This window comes from Panthera uncia (assembly GCF_023721935.1).
Source record: "Panthera uncia isolate 11264 chromosome C1 unlocalized genomic scaffold, Puncia_PCG_1.0 HiC_scaffold_3, whole genome shotgun sequence".
Taxonomy (NCBI): domain Eukaryota; kingdom Metazoa; phylum Chordata; class Mammalia; order Carnivora; family Felidae; genus Panthera; species Panthera uncia.
Genome location: NW_026057584.1, coordinates 84,942,834 through 84,955,436, shown reverse-complemented (window position 1 = coordinate 84,955,436; position 12,603 = coordinate 84,942,834). Strand labels below are relative to the sequence as shown.

Genomic DNA, 12,603 nt, shown 5'->3' with positions numbered 1-12,603 from the left:
ATGAAATTCGAAATCAACCACAAGAAAAAAAATCTGGAAAGACCACAAATACATGGGAGTTACATAACATGCTACTAATATATGAATGCATCTATCAAGAAGTTAAAGAGGAAATCAAAAATACGTGGAAACAAACAAAATTAAAAACACAATGGCCCAAAACCTTTGGGATGCAGTAAAAGCAGTTCTAAGAAGGAAGTTTATAGCAATATAGGCCTACATCAAGAAGCAAGAAAAATCTCAAATAAACAACCTAAGTTTATACCTAAAGGAAAAAAAACCATAAAACAAAAACACCCAAACCCTAAGCCAGTAGAAAGAAGGAAATAATAAAGATTATAGCAGAAATAAATTACATAAAAAGTTAAAAAATGAAGAAAACAGACAAATGAAACCAAGAGCTGGTTCTTTGAAAAGATAAACAAAATTGATAAACCTCTAGCCAGACTCATCCAGAAGAGAGAGACAGAGAGAGAGAGAGAGCGAAAGGACTCAGATAAACAAAATCACAAATAAAAAATAACAACCAACAACATGAAATATGAAAATCTACATTCCAACAAATTGGACAACCTAGAAGAAATGGATAAATTCCTAGAAACATATAACCTACCAAAACTGAAACAGGAAGAAATAGAAAATTTGAACAGACCAGTAACTAGCAAGGAGATTAAATCAGTTACTCAAAACACTCCCAATAAACAGAAGTCCAAGACCAGATGGCTTCACAGGCAAATTCTACCAAACATTTAAAGAAGAGTTAATACCTATGCTTATCAATCTATTCCAGAAAAATAGAAGAAGGAGGGGAACGTGTGTGGCTCAGTCAGTTGAGGGTACAACCTTGATTTTGGCTCAAGTCATGATCCCAGTGCTGTGAGGTCAAGCCCCATGCCAGGGTCCACTCTGAGCATGGAGCCTGCTTAAGATTCTTTCTCTCTTGCTCTGCCCCTCTCCCCTGCTTGCACTCTCATTCTCTCTAAAATAAAAAAATAAAATAAAATAAAAAATAGAAGGAAAACTTTCAAATTCGTTCTAGAAGCTAGTATCACCCTAATTATTAAAACCAGATAAAGACATCACACAAAAAAAAGAGAACTAAAGGCTAATATCTCAGATGAACATGGATGCAAAAATCTTCAACAAAATACTAGCAAACCAAATCCGACAATATAAAACAAACAAACAAAAACACCTCATCACCACAATCAAGTGACATTTATTCTGAGGATGCAAGGGTAGTTCAATATTTGCAAATCAATCAACATGATAACATCACATCAATAAGACAAAGGATAAAAACAATATGACCATTTTAATAGACTCAGACAAAGCATTTGACAAAGTACAACATCCATTCATAATAAAAACCCTCAACAAAGTAGGTATAGAGGGAACATACTGCAACATAGTAAAGGCCATATATGAAAAACTCATAGCAAACATCATACTCAATGGGGAAAAACGGAGAGCTTCCCAATAAGGTCAGGAAAAAGACAAGACTGTTCACTCTCTCCACTTTTATTCAACATGGTATTGGAAGTCCTAGCCACAGCAATCAGAAAACAAAAAGAAATAAAAGGCAACCAAACTGGTAAGGAAGGAATAAAACTGTCACTATTTGCAGATGACTGATACTCTATATAGAAAACCTGACTCTACCAAAAAAAGTGTCAGAACTGATAAATGAATTCAGTAAAGTCACAGGATACAAAATCAATATGCAGAAATCTGTTGCATTTCTATACACTAATAATGAAGCAGCAGAAAGAGAAATTAAGGAAATAATCCCATTTACAACTGCACCAAAAAATAGTAAGATACCTAGAAATAAATTTCACCAAGGAGATGAAAGATCAATACTCTGAGAACTATAAAACATTGATGAAAGAAACCAAAGACAATACAAAGAAATGGTAAGACATTCCATGCTCATGGATTGGAAGAACAAATATTTTTAAAATGTCTATATCACCCAAAGCAATCTACACGTTTAATGCAATCCCTATCAAAATACTAACAGCATTTTTCAGAGAACTAGAACAATTCTAAAATTTATATACCAAATAGCCAGGGAAATTTTGAAAAAGAAAAGCAAAGCTGGAGGTATCACAAGTCCATATTTCAAGTTATATTTCAAAGCCATAGTAATCAAAACAGTATGGCACTGGCACAAAATAAACACATTGATCAATGGAACAGAAGAGAAAGCCCAGATAAATCCACAATTATATGGTCAATTAATCTCTCACAAATCAGGAAAGAATATCCAGTGGGAAAAGGACAGCCTCTTCAACAAATGGTGTTGGGAAAACTAGTCAGTTACATGCAAAAGAATGAAACTGGACCACTTCCTTATACCAAACAAAAATAAACTCAAAATGAATTAAAGACCTAAATGTGAGACCTGAAACCATAAAAATCCTAAAGAAGAACACAGACAGTAATGTCTCTGACATTGACTGTAGCAACATTTTTCTAGATATGTCTCCTGAGGCAAGGGAAACCAAAGCAAAGTAAACTATTGGGAACACATCAAAACAACAAGCTTTTGTACAGAGGAGGAAACAATTAACAAAACTAAAAGGCAATCTATGGAATGGGAGAAGATATTTGCAAATGACTCATCTAAGATATCTAAAGAACTTATAGAAGTCAACACCCAAAAAATCGAATAATCAAATTAAAAATGGGCAGAAGACATGAACAGACATTTCTCCAAAGATGACACCCAGATCGCCAACAAACACGTGAAAAGATGCTCAACATTATTCATTATCAGGGAAATGAAAATCAAAACCACAATGAGGTATTACCTCATACCTCTCAGAATAGCTAAAATCAAAAACACAAAAAAAAAACAAGTGTTGGTGAGGATGTGGAGAAAAAGGAACACTCTTGGCATTATTGGTGAGAATGCAAACTGGTGCAGCCACTGTGGAAAACAGTATGGAGGTTCCTCAAAAAGTTAGAAATAGGGCAGGCCTAAGATCCAGTCACTACACTACTGGGTATTTACCCAAAAATACAAAAACATGAATTCAAAGGGATACATGCACGCCTATGTTTACAGCAGCATTAGTTACAATAGGCATATTATGAAAGCAGCCCAAGTATCTATCAATAGATGAACGGATAAAAAAGATGTGGAATTTATACACAATAGAATATTATTCAGCCATAAAAAATAATGAAATCTTGGGGTGCCTGAGTGGCTCAGTCGGTGAAGCGTCCGACTGCAGCTCAGGTCATGATCTCACAGTCCGTGAGTTCGAGCCCCACGTCGGGATCTGTGCTGACAGCTGAGAGCCTGGAACCTGCTTCAGATCCTGTCTCCCTCTCTCTCTGCCCCTCCCCTGCTCATACTCTGTCTCTCTCTGTCTCAAAAATAAATAAAAACATTAAAAAATAATAGTAATAATGAAATCTTGCCATTTGAAATGACAAGGATGCAGCTGGAGAGTATAACACTAAACAAAATAAGTCAGAGAAAAAAAAAACACCGTAAGATTTCACTCATCTGTGGAATTTAAGAAACAAAACAAAAAGGCAAAGGAACAAAAAGAAAGGGAGAGACAAACCAAGAAACAACGCTTAACTACAGAGAACAAATTGATAGTTACCAGAGGGGAGGTAGGTGGAGGAATTGGTGAAATAGGTAATGGGGATTAAGCAGTGCACTTGTCACGATGAGCATGGGGTAATGGATGGAAGTGTTGAATCACTATATTGTACACCTGAAACTAATATAACACTGTATGTTAACTATCCTGGAATTAAAATAGAAAAGGAAAGAAAAGGAGAGAAAAGAAAAGAGAGAAAAGAAAAGAAAAGAAAAGAAAAGAAAAGAAAAGAAAAGGGAAGGGAAGGGAAGGGAAGGGGAGAAAAGGAGAGAAAAGGAGAGAAAAGGAGAGAAAAGGAGAGAAAAGAAAAGGAAAAGAAAAAAGAGAAAAAAAGAAACCACAAACTTAGCATTATCCTTTTATATTGTGAATATAATCAATTCAAATATCTGACTGGTAGAAAATAATGACAGCCAGAATTCTTAGTAACAACTTTAAAAAGATACAAAAAAAAAAAAAAAAAGAAAAAGAAAAAAGAAACAATGGAACACAGAAGCAATCATCAGAAATTTTATAAACCTACAAAACTGATACATAAACCAGTATTCACGTGCCTGACTTTTCAGGAAGCTGAAACACTTTCATCACATGTCTGGTTAAACTCATCATATGTAAAGTTTTCTTATAAAACAGGAATGCTGAAATTAAATAATTAACAAAAAGCTAATCAAAAAACAAAAAGGCCTGTAAGGACAGCCATTACAGGAAATGATCAATTAGATAAAGATAAATGCATTCTCAACTTTTTCTAGAAAACTTCTCCAGGAGATCCCTTCCTAAGATGTTATTTCAACACATACATAAACCAGAACATCCTCTGTGGATAGGACTCCTTTTAATAAGTCAGGCTAAGAACAAAAGGGGCATGAGGAATTCTAGTCTCCTCTGAGCTGCAACAGTAGCAAACAGGAAAGAGAAGGCAGAAGCACTGGTTCAAGAACAAATCTTTTACAGGACCACCTGACCATTATCTCAGGACCCAAAGGGTCCAATCAACACCAGCAGGCAGAACAGGGAAAAGGGCTCAGGTTGAGAAGGCCTGAAGTATCATCAGTCTTCTAGGGAGTAAATTTGTGATAATCTAGAACACATACCAAATTCTAGAACACAACAGTTGTGGCTCCAGGGATGAATTTCTGACATGGACATAAATTAGTAGAGTGCACCCTATTTGTTGGAAAAGGAATTACTGAATTTGAAATCACAGAATTCTAGAGTTGGTAGGGATCATGGATAACCCTTCCACCAAATGCAAGAACTCTTCATATAGCATTCTTGTTAGGTAGATGTTGACCCCAGTCTCTTTGGGAAAACTCACCATGAGAAGCTTAAAGTTGCATTGTCAGCCCATTCCTTTAGGCCTTGCCTGAATGCCAGTGTGCCACTGCCTAAACCTTCTTACTCATAAGTGAGCTTGGCCTGTCTACCTAGACTTCAAATCTGGCCCGCTCCATCTGATCCAAACTTTGACTTTGTCTAGACTAGATTCTCACTGTCCAATTACAGGTCAGACATTCTAATGACCCTGGTCTATTAGTGCTTCGGGCCAGTTCCCAGTTACAGCTCCCCTGTTCTGCGCCCACCAATGAAAGAGCACGATCACCACCCCGCCAAGTTCTGCCCAGTGCTCAGTCCTAACAGCCCTATGTCCACAGGCGAGCTTAATTAACTGAAGGAATCCATCCTGACCTCTCCAGCTCAACAATCTTCTCTGACCCACATATCTATACAAGCCTTTGGCCATGGCCAGCTGTTAATGACATTTTACCAGGGCCCAAGACCATCTGGAATTCTGATAAAAACTACAAATCTCCTCCAGAAAGGTGTGATTGTATATAAAATATTATACATAATTTCAGAGAGTTCCCCATGAGTCCCAAAATATGAATTCCTGCTATAAGAATTTAAAAAATTAAATACAGATTCCACATATACTCTAGACACATACACACACATGCACACAAATTCTGTTTCTATGTGTCTAAAATACCTAAAGACATCATTTTTTCCTCATTGTTCTCGTTTTTGTTAATTACTTAAGTTCCCAAGGAATTCTGGTGATCAGTCAAGTTTGAGAGCTGATGCTCCATAGGATTTAGAGCACTGGTCTAAAATTTAGAGCACTTTTTTTTCCATTGGCAAAAATAAGCAAACACAGTAGGCTAGAAGGAATGTTATCATTATACCCATAGACTCTAATGCCAAAGCATGAAGTTAAAAAAGACAGAGTGACATAACATTCTCAAAAAACACACACACACACACACACACACACAAAAACCAAGAAATTTATTTATTACTATCAGCTAGATAAACACAGAGTCCATTTGGAGTTTTACAATGCTTTAAAAATTGGGCTTCACCCCCAAAATATTTTTTTTTTTGTAATACAGAATTTATCCTGTATATGGGGCACCTGGGTGGCTCAGTTGGTTAAGCATCCAACTTCGGCTCAGGTCATGATCTCATGGTCCGTGAGTTCGAGCCCCACGTCGAGCTCTGTGCTGACAGCTCAGAGCCTGGAGCCTGCTTCGGATTCTGTGTCTCCCTCTCTCTGTGCCCCTCCCCTGTTCATGCTCTGTCTCTCTCTGTCTCAGAAATAAATAAAACATTTAAAAAAAATTAAAAAAAAGAACTTATCCTGTATCAACATTGCTGGATTGACATTTTTACTTCCTGTCCTGCAAGTCTAATTTATTTTAAGAAAACAAAGGTACAAAGTTATTATGTCCCCTAGCCTTTTCCTTTTTGAAAGAGCTATGGCAGATACAGCAGATTTATTTTTAACACTCATGCAACCCCATTCTAGTATGTCTTACAACACAATAGTGGCCAGAAAGCTAAAGGGTCCTTTTCCTAGACTCCCTTGAAATTAAGAGATCTGCATGTGCCTTAGTTTCCCCAGCAGGGACACTCTTAGGAGACCAGAAAGATAACGAAAACAAGGAGAGGAGGCAACTAAGCACGGGCATGTCAGTCCATCCAGCAATGATGATGGACAAGACAGCAGCAAAAGCCAAGACTCCTCAGTCACTAGCTTCCAAACTTGAAAGAGGCAACCTGGTTCTGAAATCAGTCAGCTACGGCTCCCTTAGCAAACCACATAAAAAGTGTGGTTCCAGGAGTTGTTCCTGGAAACTCTGCCCAAAGTCTTTTCCTTCTGTTCCCTCAAAGAATCTACAAACTAACTATGACAACTTAATAAATCCTCTGCTGCTTAAGTCAGCTTTAATGATTCTGTTGTCCACCACTAAGAGTCCTTACCAATATGTGAGCAAAGCAAACAAAACACATAAAGTAAATTTTAAATACAATACCAAAACTAGGCTTTAAAATACAGGCCTATGGTTGCTTAACAATATGGATGTACAATAAGAAAGTACTTAATGCTGTTCAACTATATACTTAAAAATGGTTAAAATGGTAAATTGTATGATATATATATATATATAATCACAGTAAAAAATATATGATATTTTCACAAACACAAAATAAATCTATATTTAGGCAAAGGAATTAAGAACCATTAGATAAACTTGTTTTGTTAACTTATTCCTTTTCCAATAGTATAAGCAAGCTAGTCACTTACCCTCTTGGTCTAGCCTGTTGGCCTCTAAGTATAGAGAAGGGAAGAAATCTCAACATACATTAAGGATAAGGCAGACACTAAAACCCTATAATGGGTGAAGTATTTGCTGCAAAAATTACTATGAGGGGCACCTGGATGGCTCCACCAGTTGAGCAACCGACTTCAACTTAATGTCATGATCTCACCGTTTGTGGGTTCGAACTCCACACTGGTCTTTGCACTGACAGAGAGGAGCTTGCTTCAGATTCTCTGACTCCCTCTTTTTCTGTCCCTCCCCTCACTTGCGTGCTCTCTCTCAAAAATAAATAAACATGTGACTATTATGGGCCAATTACTTTACATATATCCTCATTTAATCCCCACAATAACAACACTCCCTGAACCCCATTCAAAATAAGACTTCAAGGTAGGTGTTATAAACCTTTTCTTACTGATGACAAAATGGAAGAAAAAAGTTAAGCATCTTGCCCAAGATGCACAGCTAGTGACTTCTGGAGTAATGACAGATCAAGATCTGCCTGACTCCTAAGTCCTGGCTCTTTGGATACCACATTTCTCTTACTGACTGCCACAGCCATGGTACTCAGCAGGCAAGGGCTAATTAAATTATCCTCCGAGATGGAATCATCACAGAGCTGGGAAAGCAATTCCTGAAAAGTGTCACCTCGACCATTAATATAGTATGCCCTGTAGAGTCAAGTGTGATGTTCATATACAGAAATAACTAGATGATAATGATTATAATGATAATAGCATCCAGCTACCATTTACTGAGTGCCTATTATGTTTAAAGTGCATATACATTACTTCATTTAATCCCTTGAACATCCATCCCAGTAAGAAATGCACAGTAGGTGTTATCTTCATTTTACAACAGAAGAAAATGAGATGTCAAGAGAGTAAGAACTCGACCAAAGACTATACTACAAGTCAAATTCAGGCTCCCCATGCCTCTGGCAACCACCAATATGTTCTCTGTACCTATGAGCTTGGTTTTGTTTGCGGACAAACAGATAGACAGATCAGCAAATTCCACATGTAAGAGATCATACGGTATTTTTTTTTCCTCTGTGTGACTTATTTAGTGTAATACCCTTGAGATGCATCCATGTTGAGGCAAATGACAAGAGTCTTGTTTTTTACAGCTGAATAATATTCCATCGTACACACAATGTGTGTGTGCATCATTCTTCCATCAATGGACACTTAGGTTGTTTGCATGTCTTGGTTATTGTAAATAATAATTCAATAAAAATGCGGGTGCATATATATATTGCATGGAGATACATATTTTTTTTCAAGTTAGTGTTTTTGTTTTGCTTGGATAGTGGAGAACTCCAGAAGAACTTGGATAGTGGAGAACTCCAGAAGTGGAGTTGCTAGATCATAAGGTACAGCTGACCCTTGAACAACCTAGGGGTGAGAAGCACTGATCCTTCCTATAACTTTTGACTCTCCCGACACTTAACTGTACCCTACTATAGGTAACTGGAAGCCTCACCTATAATGTGTGTTACTTGACTGTAACACATTTTTTTTTGTATGTTATATGTATTATATACTGTATTTTTACAACGAAGCAAGAGACAAGGAAGTGTTAATAAGAAAATCGTAAGAAGGGGTGCCTGGGTGGCGCAGTCGGTTAAGCGTCCGGCTTCAGCCAGGTCACGATCTCGCGGTCCGTGAGTTCGAGCCCCGCGTCAGGCTCTGGGCTGATGGCTCGGAGCCTGGAGCCTGTTTCCGATTCTGTGTCTCCCTCTCTCTCTGCCCCTCCCCCGTTCATGCTCTGTCTCTCTCTGTCCCAAAAATAAATTAAAAAGTTGAAAAAAAAAATTAAAAAAAAAAAAAAAGAAAATCGTAAGAAAAAGAAAATATATTTACAGAACTGTAGTGTAAAAAATCCATGTATAAATGGACCCACACAGTTCAAACATGTGAACCTCCATACTGGTTTCCATAGTGGCTGCACCAATTTACATTCCCACAAATAGCACACATCCTCCCTTTTCTCTACATCCTCACCAACACTTGTTATTCTAGTCTTTTTGATTATAGCCTTACTAACAGGTCTCTTTGTGGTTGTGATTTGCACTTCCCAGACTAAAACTAATGAAGTAAGTAGAGCATCTTTTTATGTACCCATTGGCTATCTTTATTCTTTTCTAGGAAAATATCTATCCGGATCTTTTGCCCATTTTTTAACCAGATTGTTTGGGGTTTTTTGCTATTGAGTTGTAGTTCTTTATATATTTTGAATATTAGCCCCTTAAAAGATATACAATTTGCAAATATTTTCTCTCATTTAGTAGGTTGCCTTTTTGTTTCGTTGATGGTTTCCTCCACTATCGAGAAGCTTTTTAGTTTGGCGTAGTTCTGTTTGTTTATTTTTGCTTCCACTGCTTTTGCTTTTGGCATCAGATTCAAAAAACCAATACTAATACATATGTCAAGGAGCTTACCACCTATGTCTTCTTTTAGGAGTCTTATAGTTTCAGGTCTTACATTTAAGTCTTCAATCCATTTTGAGTTACTTTTTGTATACGGTGTAAGACAGTGGTCCAGTTTCATTTTCTGCATATGGGCATCTAATTTTCCCAACACCATTTATTGAAGAGACTGCCCTTTACCCATTATCTATTTTTGGCTCTTCTGACCTAAATTAATCGACCACATATGTGTGGGTTTATTTCTGGGCTCTTTATTCTGTTCCATTGATTGATGTGTCTGTTTTTATGCCAAAACCATACTGATTTAATTACTATAGCTTTGTAATATAGTTTCAAATCAGAGAGCATGATGTTTCCAGCTTTGTTTCTTTCTCAAGATTTCTTTGGCTATTCTGAATCTTATGTTTCCATACAAATTTTAGGATTGTTTGTTCTATTTGTGTGAAAAATACCACTGGAATTTTGACAGGGATTGCACTGAATCTGTGTATTACTTGGGTTAGTATGGACATTTTACCAATATTCATTCTTTCAACCCATGAACATGGAACATCTTTTCCTTTGCTTACGTCTCCTTCATTTTCTTTCATGAATGTCTTATAGTTTTCAATATAAATCTTAAAATTTCTTTTTCTATACCAAGTTCAGCCAGCAAAGAATAACTAGCAACAATTAGAAAGATGGTGTTTATCTCCTCTTTGGTACAGTGTGTCCTCATACTGGAGATATAATTAATAAGCTGGAAAATAGCCAAAGGGTTGGCAAGGTGGAAGACACAAGGAGACTATATCGTCTACACCCAGGTAATCAATGGATCTTCCATGAATCCAGTAGATTTTTAAAACTATCAATGACACATATAATATCCCTTTGTTAGAAGTTATGAGGTGGGGTGTGGCAATAGAAGAAAGGGAATAAAATTTGAATAAAGGGAATAACATTATAAATTATGTAACTAACATGTGGAACCCAGCATAAAGAGAAAATGTTGCCCTAGCCTGGTACAAAACTTTACCTTTTGATAAAAAGTAAGCCCAACTTTCAGTGAAATTACACTAACAAATAGTTTCCAAATAAACGCTATTACTCTTAGCAGCATACGCAGTTAACAACAATGGGAATTCAATATATTCCCAGATGATAATAATGAGCTGCAAAAGGTCAAGAAAACCCAAGACAGTACATACACAATGATGGAGTCACTGTTCTCTTTTATTTACAAAGAGAGAAATAAACTTATTTATTTAGTATCATTATGACAGACCCACCCATATATGGAAATAGTAGCTTGTGTCGTTAACTCAAAATACAATCCAAAACCACATGTGCTGGACAACACGGAAAATCCAGTCTCATAAAACAAAACCACCACCATTCAAAATAACATGCCAGCTGGGGCGCCTGGGTGGCGCAGTCGGTTAAGCGTCCGACTTCAGCCAGGTCACGATCTCGCGGTCCGTGAGTTCGAGCCCCGCGTCAGGCTCTGGGCTGATGGCTCGGAGCCTGGAGCCTGTTTCCGATTCTGTGTCTCCCTCTCTCTCTGCCCCTCCCCCGTTCATGCTCTGTCTCTCTCTGTCCCAAAAATAAATAAAAAACGTTGAAAAAAAAAAAAAAAAAAAAAAAAAAAAAACAAAATAACATGCCAGCAAAATTAACAGCTTATAGATTGTAGCCTTCCGTTAAACAAAGGACAGTTCATGATTTTCTTTTTGTTTGTTTTAATTCAACTGACATCAGACACTTGAAGTCTACACAGATACCATATCAAAAATAAATAAAAACAAAAAAAAAGCAACTATGCAAAAAATAAACTGATATAGTAGAACTGACATAGTGGGAGAAATGGAAAATAATCTAAAGGTCTATTAAAAGAGAGAAATAGGGGTATAATCATACAATTGAATATAATACAATCGTAAAAATCACTGAACTATAGCAGTGGTGCTATGGGGAGAAATTGTGTTCCCCCAAAATTCCTATCTGGAAGCCTTCTCCTCCAGTACCTCAGAATGTGACCATATTTGTAAACAGGGCCTCTAAAAACATGATTAGATTAAAATGAAACCCTAAGGGTGGGCCCTAATGTAATAACTAATGCCCTTATAAGAAGAGGGAATTTGGACACATGGAGAGACACGAGAGATGTCCACATACCGTGTGAGGAGACAACATATAAGGTAGCCAGCACAAAGGTGATCATCCACAAGCCAAGGAGACTTCAGAACAAAGTAAATCTACTGACACCTTGATCTTGGATCTCCAGCCCTGAGAACTGCGAGAAAATGAATTTCTGTTGTTTAAGCCACCCAGTTCATAGTATTTTGTATTTCTAACAAGTTCCCAAATGATGCTGAAGTTGCTGGTTGAGGACCACATTCCGAGAGTGACTGAACTACAGCAACATCTATCAACCAACATGAGTTTAAAAACAAAATTTGGGCAAAAAAGAGTAAGATGAAAAAGGATAGTATAGATATCATTTACATAAGATTTTGTCATAAATGCGTATGTATTAAGTAAAAGCATAAAAACAAGGAGGACAACGGAAACACCCAATTCAGAATACCTGTGATCTCTGAGACCTGGGAAAGGAGAGGAATTAGGAATTAGCACCAGAGAAAGACAGAGACCTTACTCTCTGTCTATAAAATTCTATTTCTTGAAGAATTAGAAAGTAAAAAACGGAAGTAAACATGGCAAAAAGGTTCAGATTTGAGAGTTCTAGGAGAGGATTACACAGTAATGCTCTCCATACTTTTTTATATGTTTTGTAAATTTACACTTGAAAAAAATTTTTAAACGGAAAGAAAAGAACCTTAACTTTCATAATCTGATTAACTTTGGTATCACCCACAATCTACAAAAACACTCCATTAGAATTAATAAAATTTGCCTGTGGGAAAAACAGTACTACTTATGAAAAAAAAACCCTTCACAATAACCA

The 12,603-nt window shown here is 36.9% G+C and overlaps 1 protein-coding gene across 8 annotated transcripts in view; it reads right to left on the bottom strand.

The window, feature by feature from the left end:
- The window catches only part of GTDC1 (glycosyltransferase like domain containing 1), a 391,227-nt gene that overhangs the window by 330,185 nt on the left and 48,439 nt on the right, over positions 1 to 12,603 (bottom strand). For 3 of the 8 annotated variants that reach the window (XM_049615665.1, XM_049615672.1, XM_049615671.1), the window contains exon 1: positions 11,814 to 12,449. The exons of 4 other annotated variants lie outside the window; for them this stretch is intronic. The gene's annotated coding sequence lies outside the window, so the exon portion shown is untranslated. Of the gene's footprint in view, positions 1 to 11,813; positions 12,450 to 12,603 lie in introns of those variants that run through there. One more of the 8 variants, XM_049615667.1, reaches the window with a different exon arrangement.